Source organism: Choloepus didactylus, chromosome 18 (genome assembly GCF_015220235.1).
Source record: "Choloepus didactylus isolate mChoDid1 chromosome 18, mChoDid1.pri, whole genome shotgun sequence".
NCBI classification, from domain to species: domain Eukaryota; kingdom Metazoa; phylum Chordata; class Mammalia; order Pilosa; family Megalonychidae; genus Choloepus; species Choloepus didactylus.
In genome coordinates, this window is record NC_051324.1 from 5,337,246 (window position 1) to 5,355,934 (window position 18,689).

General features: G+C 41.7%; 1 protein-coding gene across 1 annotated transcript in view; it reads left to right on the forward strand.

Moving 5' to 3' along the window:
* HS3ST3A1 (heparan sulfate-glucosamine 3-sulfotransferase 3A1) overlaps window positions 1–18,689 on the forward strand; it is a 99,278-nt gene that overhangs the window by 48,158 nt on the left and 32,431 nt on the right. The gene's annotated exons all lie outside the window — the stretch shown is intronic.

Below are 18,689 nucleotides of genomic sequence, written 5' to 3' on the forward strand. Positions count from 1 at the left end.
GAGAGACATACTAAATCAGACTGTCAGATGCTGAAGAGGAGAAAGTCGTGCAAGCAGCAATAAAGAAGCGACTCACCACATACAAGGGAAACAACATAAGACTAAGTACTGACTACTCAGCGACACCATGGAGGCAAGAAGGCAGTGGTATGACATATTTAAGATTCTGAAAGAGAAAAATTGCCAGCCAAGAATTCTTTATCCAGCAAAGATGTCCTTCAAAAGTGAGGGATAATTTAAAATCTTCACAGACAAACAAATGCTCAGAGAATATGTCAGCAAGAGACCTGCCCTGCAAGAAAAGCTAAAGGGAGTTTTATCGGCTGAAAAAAAGAGAAAGCAGAGAAAGGTCTGGAGAATGGCACAGAACTGAAGAGTATTAGTAAGGGTAACTTAAAGGAAAAAAAAAGAGAGAAAATGAAACCAAAAGGGATAAAATAGATCTGACAAATGAAAACCAAAGGATAAGATGGTTGGTTCAAGAACTGCCTTTACAGTAATAACTTTGGATGTGAACGGATTAAACTCCCCTATTAAAAGATGCAGACTGGCAGAATGGATTAAAAAGTATGATCCATTGGTATGCTGTTTACAAGAGACTCATCTTAGACCCAGCAATACAAAAAGATTGAAAGAGAAAGGATGGGAAAAAGATTCCATGTGAGCTGTAACCAAAAGAAAATAGGGGTAGCTAAATGCAAAGATATCATAAGAGACAAGGAAGGACACTATGTATTAATAAAAGGGACAATTCAGCAAGAAGAAATAATCACAAATGTTTATGCACCCAATCAAGGAGCTCCAAAGTACGTGAGACAAACTTTGACAAAATTGAAGAAAGCAGTAGACATTTCTACAATAATAGTGGGAGACTTCAAAACACCACTCTCTTCTATAGATAGAACAACCAGACAGAGGATCAATAAGGAAATGGAGAACCTGAACAATATGATAAATGAATTAGACTTAACAGACATATATACTTCATTACATCCCAAAACATCAGGATATACATTCTTCTCTAGAAATCAATAACCACCAAAGAACCAGAACTTTCACAAATATATGGAGGTTAAACAACATACTGTTAAGCAATCAACATACTGTTAAGCAATCGGTGGGTCAAAGAAGAAGTTGCAAGAGAAATTGGTAAATATTTGGAGATGAATGAAAATGAGAATACAATATAGCAAAACCTATAGGATGCAGCGAAGGCAGTGCTGAGAGGGATATTTATACCTCTCCATGCATACATTAAAAAGGAAGAAAGAACTAAAACCAGAGACCTAACTGAAAACTGATGAAGGTAGAGAAAGAACAGCAAACTAACCCTAAAGCAAGTAGAAGAAAAGAATAACAAAAATTAAAACAGAAATAAATGGTCTAGAGAACATAAAAACAATAAAGAGAATCAATGAAACCAAAAGTTGGTTCTTTGAGAAGATCAACAAGATTGACAAACTCTTAGCTAGACTTACAAAGGCAAAAAGAGAGAAGATGCAAATAAACAAAATCAGAAATGGGCGGGGGGGGGGGGGCATTACCATGGATCCAGAAGAAATTTAAAAAAAAATCCTAAGAGGACATTATGAACAACTATACACCAATAAACTGGAAAATTTAGAGGAAATGGACAACTTCCTAGAAGCACATGAATAACCCATACTGACTCGAGAAATAGAAGACCTCAACAAACCAATCACAAGTAAAAAGATTCAGTTATCGTAAACCTTCCAACAAAGAAAAGCCCAGGGCCAGATGGCTTCACAGGGGAATTTTACCAAACATTCTGAAAAGAACTAACACCATTCCTCCTCAAACTCTTCCAACAAGTTGAAGAATAGGGAATATTACCAAACTCATCGAATCCACCTTCATCGTTACCCCTGAGAATGTTTTCATGGGGAAGCAATTTTGATCAGAGCTGCAATCGTATTTTGCCCTGATGTACTGGCCCTTAGATTTTAAGTGCTGTGATCAGCCCAGGGCAGATTAAAGCATTCAAGAGTCAAATACAGCAATTGCCAGTCAGATAGCAATAAAATCAGGTCTAAATGAAATCAGTAAGTGATCGTCAATTGGTTCCTACCGCCTGGGGATACGAAGAGGAGTAAGACAAGATTCTTACTTTCAAAAAAGCTTGCAACTTAATTGCATAGAGTAGTCTCAGCATTAAGATCCTAATTAATAATAATACTACACTTAAATAATATCAGAAAACTCTAGAAGAAAAGAAGGTAAATGCCACAAGGAAATGTCAGATATGTGAGAAATCGATCATTATTTAAAGTTGTATGAAGGAAGTAGTTGGACTTTTAATTGATAAGGGTTTGGTGTGATGAAGAAGGTAAAGAATAAAATTCTATGAATCAGAAGCAGATTAAGCAAAAGCATAAAGATAAGAGAGAATACAACTTACACAAAAGAAAGTTAAAAAAATAAAAAAAAATACTTTTTTTTCATTTTTTTCATTTGGAGGAGATTCATTTAAGCAGGGAAACTAGTTTGGAGCCTGAAAATGAAGGGCCCTGGTGAAGCAGTTTACAGTTACCTAGTAGCTCTTTTGAACAGGGCAGGAATATGACCAATTGGTATGATCAATTGGTGTCTTAGAACAGTTAACCTTCTACTGTGTGTGTCCTGGAAACTTCTGTCAAGGTAACACAACTATCGAATGGTCATCCTGTCTTCATTTAAAATTTTGGCAGTTTGTTCATGATGGATACTTTGTGCATGAATTTTTATAGTTTTAAATATTGAGTTAAAATATTATTTATCTTGATTACTGAGTTTTTTTTGGGGGGGTGAGAGGGGCACCTTCCTGAAATTTTGTACCTGTGGCAAGTACCTCACTCGCCTCACCCAAGTCCCAGCTCTGAATAAGCCACCAAATTTGAGTGGCTACAGAGCAGAAGTTTATTTCTCTCTCACGTAACAGACAATACAGGTATTTTTTGGTTAGAAGCTCTACACCAGGTGGTGATTCAGGGACTCAGATTCTTCTGCAGTGTGTGCCTCCCGAGGGTATGTATGCTGTCTCCATTCCAGCAGAAAGAAATGGAAGGGAGGTTTAACAGAGTCCGCTGGGAAGTTAGCTCCCATCATCTCTGGTCTTGATCCATTAGCTGGCGCTCAGCCTCACGGCCGCGCCATGCTGAAAGGGAGGTTGGTAAATGTGGTGCAGTCACTTTCACCAGCAGAAGGGGGAAATCATCTGGGTGAAAGGCTGGCAGACTCCACTGACACCAGTCCTAAAAAAGATCGTTTAGCCTAGTGTTATTCAAAGTTTGGTCCATGTGCTCTAAAATTAAAAACAAACAAACAAAAAACTACTGCTATTAATAAACAGATCCAGATATTCAATAGACCTGTAAATGCTGCGTGCTCTCAGATTCATAATGCGTATTAACATTTTAAGGCCCTAAGAAGTCCTACAATAAATGAAACAAGCTTATTTTAATTTAACCTTATGATCCTCACATATGACCAGGGAACCTTCTTTTCATAAGCTGTCTGTCAATGTTCCATGGGCATTTGGTGGGAAATGGTGGATCTCGGGGAAAGAGCAGTTTTGAGATAATCAATAAGAAATGGAAAAAAGAATCTCCAAGTACTGGTAACACTTCAGTTCCATTAGGTAGCCAGACTTTATGGTCAGCTAAGATAGACTAGCTTCCTGACCTTTTCCAACAGTGTTCCTAGAGGCCGGGGTGGAAAAGCACAGGGCTGGCGTGCTTGCACTCTGCACAGATTGTTAAGTGCATGTGGTGGTCAAGGGAACTCTTGTAAGGTAGTGTTGAATTGTCCAACCACAGAGTTCGATGGGGTGGGGATCAGCTACCATCAGAATAGGACTGTGGGATTTGGTTCATTGGGAGGGATCGGTGTTGGAGACAGTTGACTGAGGTCAGAGAACAGCTATGCAGTGGTGGAGCACAAAGAGAGTGGCCCAAGAAGATATTCATATAAAAGGCAGGAAGCACTCAAGAGCTTAGAGATGGAAAGATGTTGTGTCATAACAACGATGCTTGTGCCCTTTTGGGTGGGTAACAAATATGGTGTGGGGACTGTTGGCAAAGTTCAGGAAGATGACAGATTTTCGGAAAGCCAAGAGTAGAGATGTCCCATTAACCTGAATATTACAGTTGTCTAGGATGTTAAGAAACATGGTGGAATTATAAAAGTGACACAGCTACAAAGTCATTAAAGACAATGGAAATGGTTCCTGGAAGGCGTTAGAGTGTGAAAGTGATAATTTGGACTTTGTAGTATAATTAAATAACAAGGACTTTAAAATGAGATACATAGTGTTCGATGCTGGGGGCAGGGATCAAGTTGAAGAGTCTTTTACTTCTGCCAAGGAAGATGGGAGTGGGGATGGGGTCTTATTATAAAATACCTAGTCACAGAATTCAGTAGGCAGAAGGAAATTTGGTAACCATTAAGTCTTACATGTGTTCTATAAGAGGTTCATGGGCAACCTGCAAAACATGAGTTCCACAGTTAAATATGTTTGCTAAATATTGCATACCACACCATCTTCTTGGACTTCATACTGCCTATTATTAGCACATTAGAGGGTCTGAGAAGTCCTGGAGTAAAAATTAAACACATTTATCCCAACTCCCCCCAAATTTATTTGTCTCCAGGATCCTCATGGTATGTTTATTGTCAGTCATTAAACAAACATTATTGAACATCTCCTATTTGGCACTGTACCACAGAAGGTTGGTGTTCTAGAGAACACACACCTTGAGAAATGCTGGACTTGTCCAACCCTTTCATTTTTCAGATGAGGAATTTATGCTTATGAATAGTCAGGTTTCCGTAAAGAGAGGAAGTAATGAGAGAGTTATGGATAGACAAGTGATAGAGGCTAAGAAAGTGATGCAATTTCCACAAGGAAGTCAGTAGGAAAAATCTATGGGGTCGTGAAAATTGACAAGAATGATATGGAGCTGGTAGGAGTGAGGTTTGGGACGCAGGTGATTTCTCTGGAAGTGGCATATGAAAATAAAGGAATAAAGCAAGATGAAAGTATGCTCTTCTTCATGGTAAGAAGAGGGTCTCCTTGGTAGAGTCAATTTTATGAAGTTGGAGGGGAAGGACTGGTGGGAATTAAGCAAAGACACACATCTGTGCTCCCATACACAAGCAGCCCCAAAGTCTGGCAAGAGGCTGGAGATAAAGACTCAAATGATTCTTTAAAAATATTGTCTTAGATGCTCTGGGTGATGCAGACATGGCCTCTAGGAGCTCCTGTCCGCATGGAGGAGATGATGTGACCTCAGCTTCAGGATCAGCAGTCACTCGTGTCTCAAGCCCAGGTGTTTCATTTCACAGATCACATGACCACCTCAGGAACCCAGTAGAGTATGACAGAGAATATAAAAACCAAAAACCTCTTCCCTGTGAAGAGATGCTTAGCCCTCACTTATGGATAAGGAGAAGGAAGAAAGGGTTTCTCAGATGGTGAAGGCAAAGCAATGGAAGGGAAAAAAAAATCAGACATGAAAGCTCAACCATGATGATAAACAAACCCTGAGACCAGTTATTTGTGGAAGGACCTCCCTGTGGAGATAGCACTGGTGTCTCCGTTCTTTGTGCACGTCCCTCACACAGTTTTCATTACTTGAACACTATCTGGTGTCATTAAGGTATCAATTTTATTTAGGCGTATCTGCATTGGCAGTTTAATTACGTCTGGGGAAGGCTCCGCACTTATTCACGGGCAATCTTGGGCAGTTGTCAGACACCAGCCTGGAGATAAAGACTCGGTCTGAAGAATGCTAATGTCCTGCAGCTTGCCTCTTGACAAACACACATGCCAGTTATTCCCAAACTGATTATTTCAATCATTAACAACACATACATCAGCCTCCTTCAGCCGGGGTAGCTGCCCCATTCATCTCTTCATAAACAATTCTCTGACAAGGGCACTGAGAATTAATGTTCTGGAGGGGAATTGCCCAACTTGGTCATTCACGAGGGGACAGCGAGCTGAACACCCCCATAAGTGTGATCATTTCATTAATCAGATGAGGACAGTAACCCATCGAGCGAGCTGCATGTTCATAAACAATCACCAAGCCGGGGCCGTTTGTGCTGCCTGCGGCCGTGGCTGCATTTCTTTCTAGGGAAGGTGGCTTTGCAGATCCCCTTGGAAAACCTGCATCTTTGCTCATCCCACTGCCCGTCCCATTTATAATCATTACTCTCGTTAGGAGGAGCAGAGCGCAAGGAGAGACCCCGGGGCTGGGCAGGCGCCATCTGTTCCTTATTGCCCACCTGAGTCGGGGCCTCCTGGCATCACCACACCGCGGTGACTGCACCAGCCTGAGCAAACAAAGGGGCTGGGACCGCGTGGCCAAGCGACAGGTTAGAGAAGGGGGACGCCCCAAACCAATCCCAGCCAGAGAGCCCTTTCCCTCTAGGGCTGACGTTTGCCCCACGTCAGAGTTCATCCCAGACTCGTAACCAAAGGACTCGCATTTGTTTCTCCACGCTCACAGTTTGTGCAGATCACATCTTACCCATTTTGGAAAATAGAATGTTCTATACAATTTTACTTAGATTTTTTTTTTTTTTTCATGGTGGTGGTTCTTCTGATGTAATGCGGAGTTACAGAGGGTTCAGTTTTTAATGATTCTTGATGATTTCCTTTTCAGCATGTACATTTATTTTACGCTTACATTTATTTTTAAGGTAAGCCCAAATTGAGAAAATAAATAGTTGTTTCTCTTTGGAATGTTTTCATTTGGAGGTATATTCACCGTGATGATGATGATGATGATGATGATGATAATGATGATGCTTTCCATTCATATAGTACTTCAGTAATGCAGTCTTTTTTTTTAAAGAAGTTTTGAGATAAATACATACAATCCATCTAAAGTGTACAGTCACTGTCTTCTAGTATATTCAGAGTTGTGTCTCCATTACCATAACCAATTCTAGAACATTTTCACGCTGAAGAGGGTTCACTATATTAAACAGTCCCATGTTTCACCCCCTTCTAGTAACATACACAACCCTAAATTTCCTTTTCACCCCCACTTGCACCCACATGCCATTGCTGTTAGTTACACTCTATAATGTGCTCCTGTCACCTCCGTCCATTTCCAAACATTTACAATCAACCTTATTACCTATTCTGCACAAATTAAGCATCAGTTCCCCATTCTCTGCCCTCATTCTATCTTCTGGTGACCTGTGTTCCAGGTACATTAACACCATGAGTTTGCTAGTTATATTTAGTTCATATTAGTGAGGTCATACAATAGTTTTCTGTCTGTCTTATTTCACTCAACATAATATCCTCGAGGTTTATCCACGTACTCACATGCGTCATAACTTTGTCTCTTTTAACAGCTGCGTAATGTTCCATCATATGTATATACCACCTTCTCCTTATCCATTTGTCAGTTGATGGACACCTGGGTTGTTTCCATCTTTTGGCAACTGTAAATAATGCTGCTTGTGAACATCAGTGTGCAAATGTCTGTTTGCGTCCCTCCTTTCAGTTCTTCTGAGTATAAACCTAGTAGTGGGAGTGCAGGTCATATGGCAGTTCTAAACTTAGGTTCCTGAGGAGCCGTCAATCTTGTCTTCCACAGTGGCTATACCATTCTGCATTCCCACCATCAGTGAATAAGTGTTTCTATTTCTCCACATCCTCTCCGACACTAATGCAGTCTTTTTTTTTTTTCCAAAAAAATTGAACCTGCTTTTAAAAAGAAGAAGAGTTTGGGAACTGACATTAAGAGATTTTATGCAATTTGCCCAGTATCATGAGGTAGTTGGCAAGAGGCTGATGGGAGATCTCCTTCATCTTATCTTTACCAGCTTAACATTATCAGACTCAAAGTAGTTGAACATCCTATGTGAAGCTTCAGAATCCTGACAATTGGTTATTTGCTTGAGGCAGCCTCACTCTCTTGGTAGTGAGATATTTCTGTTGAATTGCTTTCACGGTTTAAAATTCCTTTTTTAAATAATATGGGCTAAAATATTTATAATTTCCAAGTTTTAGATTTCCTTCCGTGCACACCTAAAACAAATCTGATTCTCCATGTACTAGCCCCTCAGATATTTAAAGACAGCCATGTTTCCTGGAAACTTCTCTTCTTCAGGCCTCCATTTCTCGAGCATACTTAATTACACATTTAGGAAACAGAGAAAGCCAGCCCCGTTCCCAGATGGCGGAGGTGTTTGGAGGTGCATGATTGACCTGCTTTCCGTCACCTTTCTTCAAGCAACTTTCAGGATTTGTATCCATCCACTGAATGAGTGCTATGTAAACAGCCAACAGTTGGACAAGATGCTAAACCACTCAACCTCAAACAACATTGGAAATCATGAAGACTAAGGCAAGGGATAAGATTCCACGGAGAGGAGAGAGTTCTCAAGGAAGATGAGCCTCTTGGAAGTGGCTGTTCTGTAGCACATGATGTGAAATCACAAATAATCACCCACTCAAATCTCAAAGAACCTGGACTCAGGCCTTGTTTTCTCATAAAATGTTTGAGAAGGTAGCGAGAGCAATTGTGTAAGCTGCCCCTTCCATTCCCAACATGTCTACCCAAGAGCCAGTGAGACAGTGATGAATTACCCATGATGAGGTTAGAATAATTTAATAAAGAGAGGTGGAAATGGGGTCTCTAATTCCTAACCTTTTGAGCTGGGGCTAAAATCCATTAATAGAACATGGATTAAGAAGTCCAAAGTAAGATTACTCAGCACCACCCTCCAGTGAGTGGCATTGGCACTTGGGTCAGAATTAACATCTGAGAATTCTTTGAAACTGGATGGCTGGGATTTTTTTTTTTTTTCCTGACTTCACTTCTTTTGTAGTCTTAGCCTCTTTAGCAAGGCAGATAGGAAATCTTTGGCATCCATTCAAAACTCTTTCAAATCACAGGGCAGAACTAAAAAGGAGGCCCTTAGGAATATGTGAGGTCAGTCTGAATAGTTTATATGATAGCTTTCAGTTTGAAAAGTTCTTTTACAGCATTAGTGGGGAAAATTATAACACAATATAGAAATAGATTTAACAGGATTTACAGATCCACATGCGCTCCCTTGAGCAGCAGTTTTCAAACATCTGATGACCGTAGAACTCTTGGTTCAGATGAAATTTTACACTGACGTGAAAATGAACAAAACTGATAATCAGGAGAGTTGCTTTGGCCAAATAAGGATGTGAGGTTCCAGAGACCCCCTGCTTTTCCATGTATCCCTCAAGGGGAGCAAATGCCAAGCTCCTCTAAGAAGATAGATTGAATATTTTTTTCTCCAGGAGACCCTCACTCCACAGTGAATTTCTCTCGATGAACCACAGAATGTGTGAGGGAAAGCTGATCATTAAGTGGTAAATCACACCTCTCCTTAAGGCTGAAATAATATTTTGAAAATACAGGGTCCTCCAAAATAAATGTAGAAATTAAAGGAAGTAGATTTTCATCACAGCAGGAGAATTTTAATCCCCTTGACTGTTTAAAGCACACTGCTGAAAAAGGTGTATTTCATCAATTGAGCATGCATTTTTAATCCATCAAATCATACAAGGTTGAAGAAGGAAGGGACCCTAGAAATTGAAATCAAATGAGGTAGTTGCATCAAAGTGCTTTGTGAACTGTAAAACACTTTGCAAGAATAAATGTTGATGACGGTGATGTTCAGTCCCTTCATTTATATTTGAAAACTGGAATGTGGAGAAGGGAAAAATATCTTGCCCAGTGTGAAGCAGCTAATCAGTGGCACAGATCACACTAGAACATCATAGATTATGGCTTGTGGGCATTTTGATCAGTCATAAAAGCCTACTAATTAGAAGGCAATCAGAAACTAACCAGAAACCATCTTTGTTTCTCTCGTACAAAAATGCATTTCACCTTCACCTGAGATGGATCTCAAGGAACAGCTCTTCGTTGGAACGCAAAAGGAAAATCTGGCTTCATCTGGACCTGCAAGTCTAAGACATGTTCATGGAGGGAAGTCAGGCTCATCTGCCTTAGCCCCACACTGGGTGCTTGATGGGCACCCTTACTTTATTTCTCAGCAGGGATAACTTTGGAGCATAGAGAGTAGAATTTCATCTTCCATGTTTAGTATTGAGCTTCTAAAATCAGTATATAAGGTAAAGAGCCTACATAATCAAAATTACCCCTGAGAATCCCTTAGACTCTCAGAAGCACAAAGACCAATCATATATTATTTGCCCTTGGAAATTTGGCTGAGTTTTCCCTGTGATGTTGAAAGCCAAGGTCTCTTTTGAATTGAGTCAAGCAGCATAAATAAAGGGATGTTTTGTTCTCTTTGAGCTTGATTGGTTGGAATATGTTTAGGATATGCATGTGGTCTGATCCCACTTTGCAAGTTTCCTATTTTACCCACAAATTGGCTTTTGGATATAGGACTGACTTGTAACTCAAATGAATTCGAAATAAGGATATCTGCAGTGATTTTAAAGGGAAACACATTATTTGGCAATGTCTGTAACCTGTGAGGTGAAATTACAGAGCCACGAGCTCCCCCAACTGAACTTCGTACCCTCATCTGTGCTAGGATCTGGTTTAGAAGTACAGTGGGATTGGTTCAGTGGACTGTCTCCAAAGATGGCCACCAGCAATGCCTCCTGTCCATATTTGTGCATTTCCCATCAAGAGGTTGAATCTAATGGTTTCCTCTCTCCTTGGAACTGACCTGGCCTTGCAGCTTGCATTGGCCAATAGAAACATAGTATAAGTGGAGGCTGTGCCTGTTCAAGGCTTAGCCATTAAGAGGCCTGGAAGCTTCTGCTTTTATTTCCTGAGATCCCTTGAACCACCATATGAGTATTGCAATCAGCTTGCTGGAGAGAGAGGCCCAGGCTGACCCCCGATCTTGAGCTACTGCAGCTGAGGATCCAACCATGTGAGTGAGGCCATCTTGGTCAGTCCAACCCCAGCTAAGCTTCTGGCCGAATAAAGCTGAATGAGTGGCTCCAGCCGACATCACATGGGAGCAGAAGAACCGCCTAGCCAAGCCCTTCCTAAATTGCAGAATCACAAGCAAATACATGTTTAAGCAGGAAGTTTTAAAGTACTTTGTTATAGAACAGTAGATAACTAAAATAGCTGGCCAGAGAATTTCTGATAGGTTTTGTTTCTTCTAGTCTTCCCTGCCACATTTTGTTCCTCCTAAGAGGCTATTCTGCTTTGGCATCCGCTGACCTGCCCAGAATCTTGGTGAAGAAACAAAAAACAAAAAGCAGAAACACCAGAGATTTCTTCAGTGGTGGAGCCTGCTCAGTCTGGGTCCTCTTCCCTTCCACCCCAAACAGGCGATCTGGTTGGAATCTTGATGACCTGGTCTTTACCTGTTGATGAGATTCTCAGCTTTGAGGAGCAGTCACCATTTTGTATAAGTTTCATGAATTTTTCTTTCTGTATTCTCTTACTGGTAGTCAGTTTCCTGGTCTCCTCTTAGGAAGGAAGATCTGATTCTGCAGTGACACAAGTACTTTCTAAAGGATTCAAAACCTTGGGAGCAAAGCGAAGTAACATAAAAAGGTATTTTAGACAATAGTAATGTAAGCCAGGTCAAAGGAAAGAATACTTGGGAAAACAAAGCACTTTCATGAAAGTATTATGATGCAACTTCAACGTCTTGCACAGTGATCTGTCCATTTCTGCTGGGCTACGCAGTGGCCAATTTGGACAGCTAGCAAACAGTCATAAGTGAGCCATTTCAGTCCACTGTAAAAGGAATTTGTCTGAAAAGAAGTTGTCACCCTCTGTAAACACGAAGGGTATCTTATCCAAAGGGAAGTGCCACAGTGAACTTCATTCCATGAACCTGGAAACACAGTTGCTGGACGTTTGACCATTCAGTAGTAAGACAATTCACTTATTTTAGATTAAAAAAAAAAAAAAAAACCATAAAACTGGTGTGACATTTAAAATGCACAAGTGTGGCACTTATAGGCCAAATCGATATTTCCTGATAGCAAACATCGTTTAAAACCTTGGCAGGGTGAAGCAATCTGCTAAAGAATGCTTATTGTATTTGTAGAAAATGCACTTAATTCCGTGATGTTGTCACCCGAGAAAACTGCTTTTATCCTTACAGAAATATTGATGGCATAAAGCGGAGGCTGATGAAGTAAAGAATCCTTATTACCTGTGAACCCCAGGAAAATGCTTTCCCATCGCTACTCACGCTCCTCCCCCAACCCCCACCGCCGTGTCCTGTTTCCTCCATCAAGAGGTAGCTCTACCCTCAGCTGACAAGTGTCTGGTGGAAATTTTATCAGAACTGGGGAGTTTTCAGTGAGGCAGCAGTTGTCTTTAATACTTGAAAGAAAATTGAAGGGAAGGAGTCAATTACTCATGTGAAAAATGAACCTTCTACCCAAGGTTCGGCCACTGCTGTTATGCTTCTTTTAAAACTGAATTATAGGCGCAATACATTTGCCAGAGACACAGGCATTAATTTTGCTCAAGCCATTCACAATGAGGAGGACAGAACGGGGTGGGGGGGCAGAGGGAAAATTAGATAATAAGAGTTTTGTGTTGATTTATTCACCTCTGGGCAAAGTGATGGGACCAGGAGGGAGACAGCCCCAGGACCCTGGAGGAGAGCTGGAGGGGCTGTGGGGGTAGGGTTTCGGGGCAGCCTGCCAAGTAGAAAGTCAGATTGTTGTTCTTAGATGATATAAGATCGGTTTATTTCTCTAGCTGCTTTATGAAAATACATTCTCATAAAATACACCATGAGATGCAGCCGGAGTGACAAAAGGGTTGTGCTCCTAAGCTGTCAGCCTATTAGTTTATTCCTTTATAAAGATAAACTGGGCCTGGGCACGTTGGCTTCTGGGCGTGCATGGGACAGTGGCTCACAGCCGCCGCGAGGGGTTCTGGGAGGTGCGGGGTGGACACCACACAGAAGTTGGGGAGTGTGAGCTCCCACGGTTCCAGAGGATGCTCCATTCCTCGTGGACCTACTGTTGATCGCTTCGAATGGCTAGCAGTGGACTAGGAGTATGTAGAGTCCTTGCTCAGTCACTATATAGCTGCCTAACCTGCAGGACCTGGCGCAAAATGAGAATGCTCGTTGAAAAGTGTTTAAGAACATTAAGATGGAAACAGCAGGGCATGAAACCAAGGAGGAGCCCTTCTGAGGGTGGGGGCCCTTGGGGCTGCACAGATCCTAGGCCCATAAAGCTGACCCTGGCTCCACAGCTGCTCCTTTGAGTCCGTCAATTTCGATGTGTTGAAATAGACCAGTTGGAAGTGAGCAGCCAGCTTCACTTAGGGTTGTGAAACATTGGTGGGATCAGGTAGTAACATTATTGTTTAAACTGAATCTTTTCTAAATTATGGAAATTGCGTCTTGCTTTGCCCAAATTCCAAAGGAAATCCTTACCTGCATCCCTCCCCTCCCTGTCGTGTTTGTAGACCCAGGTATCTGCAGGACTCGGTTCTGGCTCGGTACGCAGGAGGTGGTGACAAGAAAGCTTGCAGCCGTTGTCTCGGGAAAAAGAGAACTTATGTTTAAAAAGAAAGAGTATATTATGCCCCTCTCTGTGAAATGAAATCGAGTCCATGCCGTGCATTATAAATTAGCCCTTACCTTTCTTCCAAAACAACTTAAACCTCTTTTTGTCCCCACACAGAATTTTTTTTTTTTAAATACCCTAAGCTCATTTTTCTTGGAACTGACTTTTCAAGCAAAGCTGCAGGTTTATCTATTTGAAAAGAGACCTTGAAACCCAAATGCCTTCAGAGCTTGGGCTCTGAAGTTGAGATTCTGGGGGATGACAAATGGGAATGGGATGAAGTCTAACTTTTCTTGCTTTAAGCAAAGAATGATGCCTGAACCCAACCGTGCAGCTTCGGATTGTGAGTTCTGAGAAACATCTTTCTGTGTCCCACTGCTGTAACTAGACACCAGAAGAACTTGCTAGTCTTTCATTTTCTGGTCTTGATGAGAGAATCTAGTATAATTCTGAGAATCTGCTCTTTTTGTTGCGTCTTCTCATGCACCAAGACTAGTAAACAAGTCAGAAAAACCCCAGAGCCACTCATCAGCTTGGGGAAAGCAATTTAATATCAAATTGCCCTTTTGCATGAAGGGGTGTGTTCCTCACCTAGAGCTGTTTTGCTTTTCTTGTAAGAGAGGGAAAACTGATTTGGACAAACAGAAGTAGCCCCACGGCACATTTGGCCTAAACAGAGACTCAGGTTCTCTCTACTACTTAGTGACACATCCAGGATTTGATACCCCATATCAGGCACTCCTTCCCCCCACCCCTTGTTCTTTTGTTTGTCTACTGAACCAGAAGGAAACCCGTTTGCTGTGGCTTGGCGGCTACACTCTTGATACCTGTGCTTGCCTTGGGCACTTTTTGAATTGAGAAAAAAGCTAACAAAATAGATATTTCCGGTTGGTTTTCTAGAAAAACACTAAGCTCATCCCAATTTCTCCCTCTAGCTTCCTTTGGGATCTCAGTAAAAATGCTCTCAGAGTAGCTCTTCTGAAATTTACGGTCTTCCATACGTTGAGAACTTTCTCTAATGATTTGTTGCATTAAATCTAAGGCAGGAATTTTAAACAAGCAAGAGTAGAATGTTATGCTCTCAACTACGAACTTCTACCAAAATAAATATTTTTTTCATGTTTGTGGTTATTGTTGCCCTGTTCAGTCAATTTTCAGACCCTACTAAAGCTTTGGGAGTTGTTTCCATGAAAGCAATGTCTTTGTATCCTGGTACAATTAGAGTCTATTATTTATTTTGACTTAAACCATTTGCAATGGATGCAACCAACCTATAGATTGTTTTTCTCTTGCCTTTAAAAAACGTTTAATAACTTTTCTGATTATGAGAGTTCTTTGTGTTTTTTTTTTTTTTCTTCTCTCTTCTTCCCTTTAAAGGTCCGGGGGCTCCTTTAAACTAGGATCTCTTTGTCCCAGCCCTTTCCTTGCCACACAGGGAGGGAAACCCTTTTAGGGTTGCTGTAAGGATAAAGTGAGACAACTTATAAAACCCCCTTCACCTGTACCTGTCTTACAGTGGGGCTCATTAAATATCAGTTCCTTTCCTACTCCTATTAGGCAGTTTTTATTTAGCAGTTCAGGCCATTTATAAGGCTTCATACATATAAATGGGAAAGCCTAACTTGTTGCAGCTATTGCTATGTATAATACCCTTACATGTGTAGAATTTTTACAAGTTAAAGAGTTTGGGGCCCCACATATTTTATCTGATTTAATCTTTCCAGCAACCATGTGAAGAGGACGCAGAAGGCGCTATTTGCCCTTTTTTGGTAAGAGGATGAGACTGAGGGTCAGAGAGGCTGAGATTACTCAGTATAAGACCACAGGTGTCTCTGAAAATAGGCTGTTTTGTTTCCTCCATTTTTATCATGAGTCAAAGCGTGATTGTGGCATCATGCTTATGAGTTGCAATATGTCTTGTAAATATTCAGCAGAGATAATAAAAGCCATCAAGAGCTGCCTCCTGCAAGCGCTTCCTGATCCTGTTATCTTTTAATGCCCAGATGGCCCTAATTTCATACTTGTGTCTGCCTGGACTATTGAGGATGGCTGTCATTCCCCAACTTGGGTGTCCTGTCACCAGATACTAAAACTCCCCAATTCTAACGTACACTCCGAATTTCCAGATTCTGTTTCCGTGTTGGTCTCTACTTTGGTCCACTCTCATCCTGACCTCCTCTGGCCGTGGACTCTCTTGAGAACCTGATTTCTTTGCCGTATGGCCTGGATCACCTTGTGGCTAGGATTTCACCGCTTCTGAAGCTGTCACCCTGGTTTCCTGATTTCTGGCACTTTGGCAGCAGTGCCAGTGGCAGCTTCCCCTCCTCCTCCTCCTCCTCCTCCCTTTCTCCTCCTCTTTTTCCTCCTCCTCCTCCTCTTTCGTCTCCTCCTCCTTCTTCTTCCAGAACTTGCTTGTTTTCCCTGACCGCCTTAGGACGTCTCATTTGCCAGTTTACAGGTTGAACTTCCTCCTGGTCCCCGCTGGTTTTCACCCCGTTCCTCTGCCAACGCAGATTCTATCGATGGTCCCCCATGTTCCACGAGGACATTGAGCTCTTCCCCAAGTACGGTTGCAAACGACCGCGTGTGCACCGAGCACTTGTGTGTGCACAGGAGAGCTCCCTGCTTGCAGGAGCCGGCATGTCCGGCTTCAGCAGCTCCAGTCCAGCCTTAAGTGCAAATGCCAGGGAAGTGCCCGTGAACGGCACCGCTCCTCCAGCTCTGTGTGGACGGAACCAGCGCATCTGGTCCATTGTGCTTGTTGCACGGGGGCTCGATTTTCAACCCTAATTACCAGCCGCTGATTCAGGCCCGGCCCTTGGATCATTCATCTTTTGAGGGTTCAGCTTCTGAATCCCATTTGGTTGGTTCTCGGTGCCCCCTCCCCCCCACCCCCATCCGACCACCGCCCCTTGATGTGGCCAGAATAGTTAAGTCGAGACAATTAGTAAATGCTGAATCATTGAGTCAGTGAATGAAGCAAGGGTCTGTGGGAGGCATACAACTTCCTGAGCGGGTTTAATGGAAGCCGAAAGAGATTTTTCACAGATTCATGGGTTTTCAAAGGCGAAATTTGCATATTAATAAGAAGCTGTTCAGACTGATTCTCTTAATGTGTTTGGAGTAAGTATAATTAAATGTCAAGGGAGATATATCATGAAGTAATGAAGCTGAAGCCAATTTATCAAAAATAAGGTCTAGAGAGAGACATTTCAAATAATAAACAGTTCTCTAACCTTCCTTTTTAAGGTGATTTGCTTAGTCTGGGCCCAGATTTACATGTTTTTTTTGCTTTGTTTTTTTTTTCTTGGAGACTCAGTTCAAACAACGATGCTGGGAATGGGGTTGGGGGTTGGGAAGAAGGAACATTTTTCCTATTCATGTTTGTAACATTCAAGGAGATCTTTCCTATCTGAACTCCTATAGGGGCAAAACCTATTTAGTTTTTCTCTGTCAGTTATTGGGACGTGGTTAGGCTCGGCAGTTTCTTTATCCCCACTAACCCAGTTGCCACTTGCTTCACAAACTCCTGTCCTGATGAAAAGGAATGTGGTACACAAAGATGGCCAGAAATTGCAACTATAAGCTAAATCGATGGAAATCCAACCCTGGGTCTTGATTTTTGAAGAGTGAGCCTACTTACTATTCAGCGTGTCTAAGGAGTTGGCCATTCTTTGAACAAAGTCAATCTGTGCTTTCCTTTGAATTCACTTAGCAGAGAAGGCATGATAAAGTTGCACCGGAATCTTTGTGTACTTTATTCCTAAGCATTCAGTTGAATTAACCAAGAAATTGAGGCTCATGTGCTCTGTGGATTCTGTTGAATTACAGATGACATGGGAAGCGACACCAAGAATAGTTGCTTGACCGGATTAGATGGAAAAGTCCATGACATCTTGGTCCTGGTCTCAGAATATAAAAGCCATTGCATTCCCTCTAGCCAGGGTGAAGTGAGCTGGGCTTCAAGGAATTCTCCAGAGAAGAGAGAAGGGCTTGAGGCAGTGTAAAAGCACCAGGTGGAAGTGGGAAATGCCCATCTCAGACTCATCAGCCATATTAACAAAAATGAAAAATCACACCCACAGAACTGAGAGATGAAGTGTCTACACCTGAACTGACTGTGTATTGTGCTGATGTGGCTGCTGGGAAGATTAAGCAGAGAAATTAAGCCTGAGTCAGGGATATAAGCTTTTAGAAGTACCATTTAAGTTTTGGATAAGTTTTGGATGGTGGCAGGTTCCCCCAAGACCTGCAAAAGGAATTAGCCTTGAGAAGTCTCGAGAGCATTCTATTTTTTCTGAAATCCGAACGGATTGTAGTATATATGATTTTAGAAGCTAGTCACTGTGCCACCAGCCTTTGTAAGAACATGCCTTGGAAATCCATCGGTCTTGGAGCTCAGTCACTGCACTACTCCTTATCATCCCGCTGTCTGTGGGCAGGTGGCTTCCCCTCTCTACACTTCAGTTTTGTCATCTGGAAAGTGGGGATAATAGTGTCTGCCGTGTTCACCTTTTGTCAGGATTGTAGTTGGTGTCCGTAAACTACCTCATTGTTCTTCATCTTGCTACTTGTATCATTCAACCCATGACTGTAGGAAGCCATCATTTTCAAACCCATCATTTGTGAACTTCCTTTGCACTTATAGTGATTAGAGACATTGGGCTCTACAGTTTCCTCTTCATTCAAAACTAAAAATAAGAACTGTATTTTAGGTGGAGTTGTGCATGTCTGACATACACAAACTTCTCTTGGGAAAACTTAAAGTTGCATCCACTTAGAGCAGTGTCACAGAGGGTATTTCTTGTTCTGACATCGAGTCCCTGTCATCTTCCTTCTCCCTATGGCTCATTTATCTTCCTACCTGTGTGTGAGATATACATATATACATATATGCACACACACATGTATGTGTATTATGTATATATATATGGATTATATGTGTTTGCATGTGCAGATTATATAGTTTTATAGTTTCAAATGCTTTGTACCACTAGAACTCATTATTCAAGCAAAACCTATTGCCAAATTGTAGTAGGTAATAGGGCCTATGCTGATTGAATGAGGGAGGTCTAGAACCCATCACTTAGCCCCATTTCATGGGATGACCCTCAAACTTTTCCAAGGACCTTCCACGAAAACTGGAAGC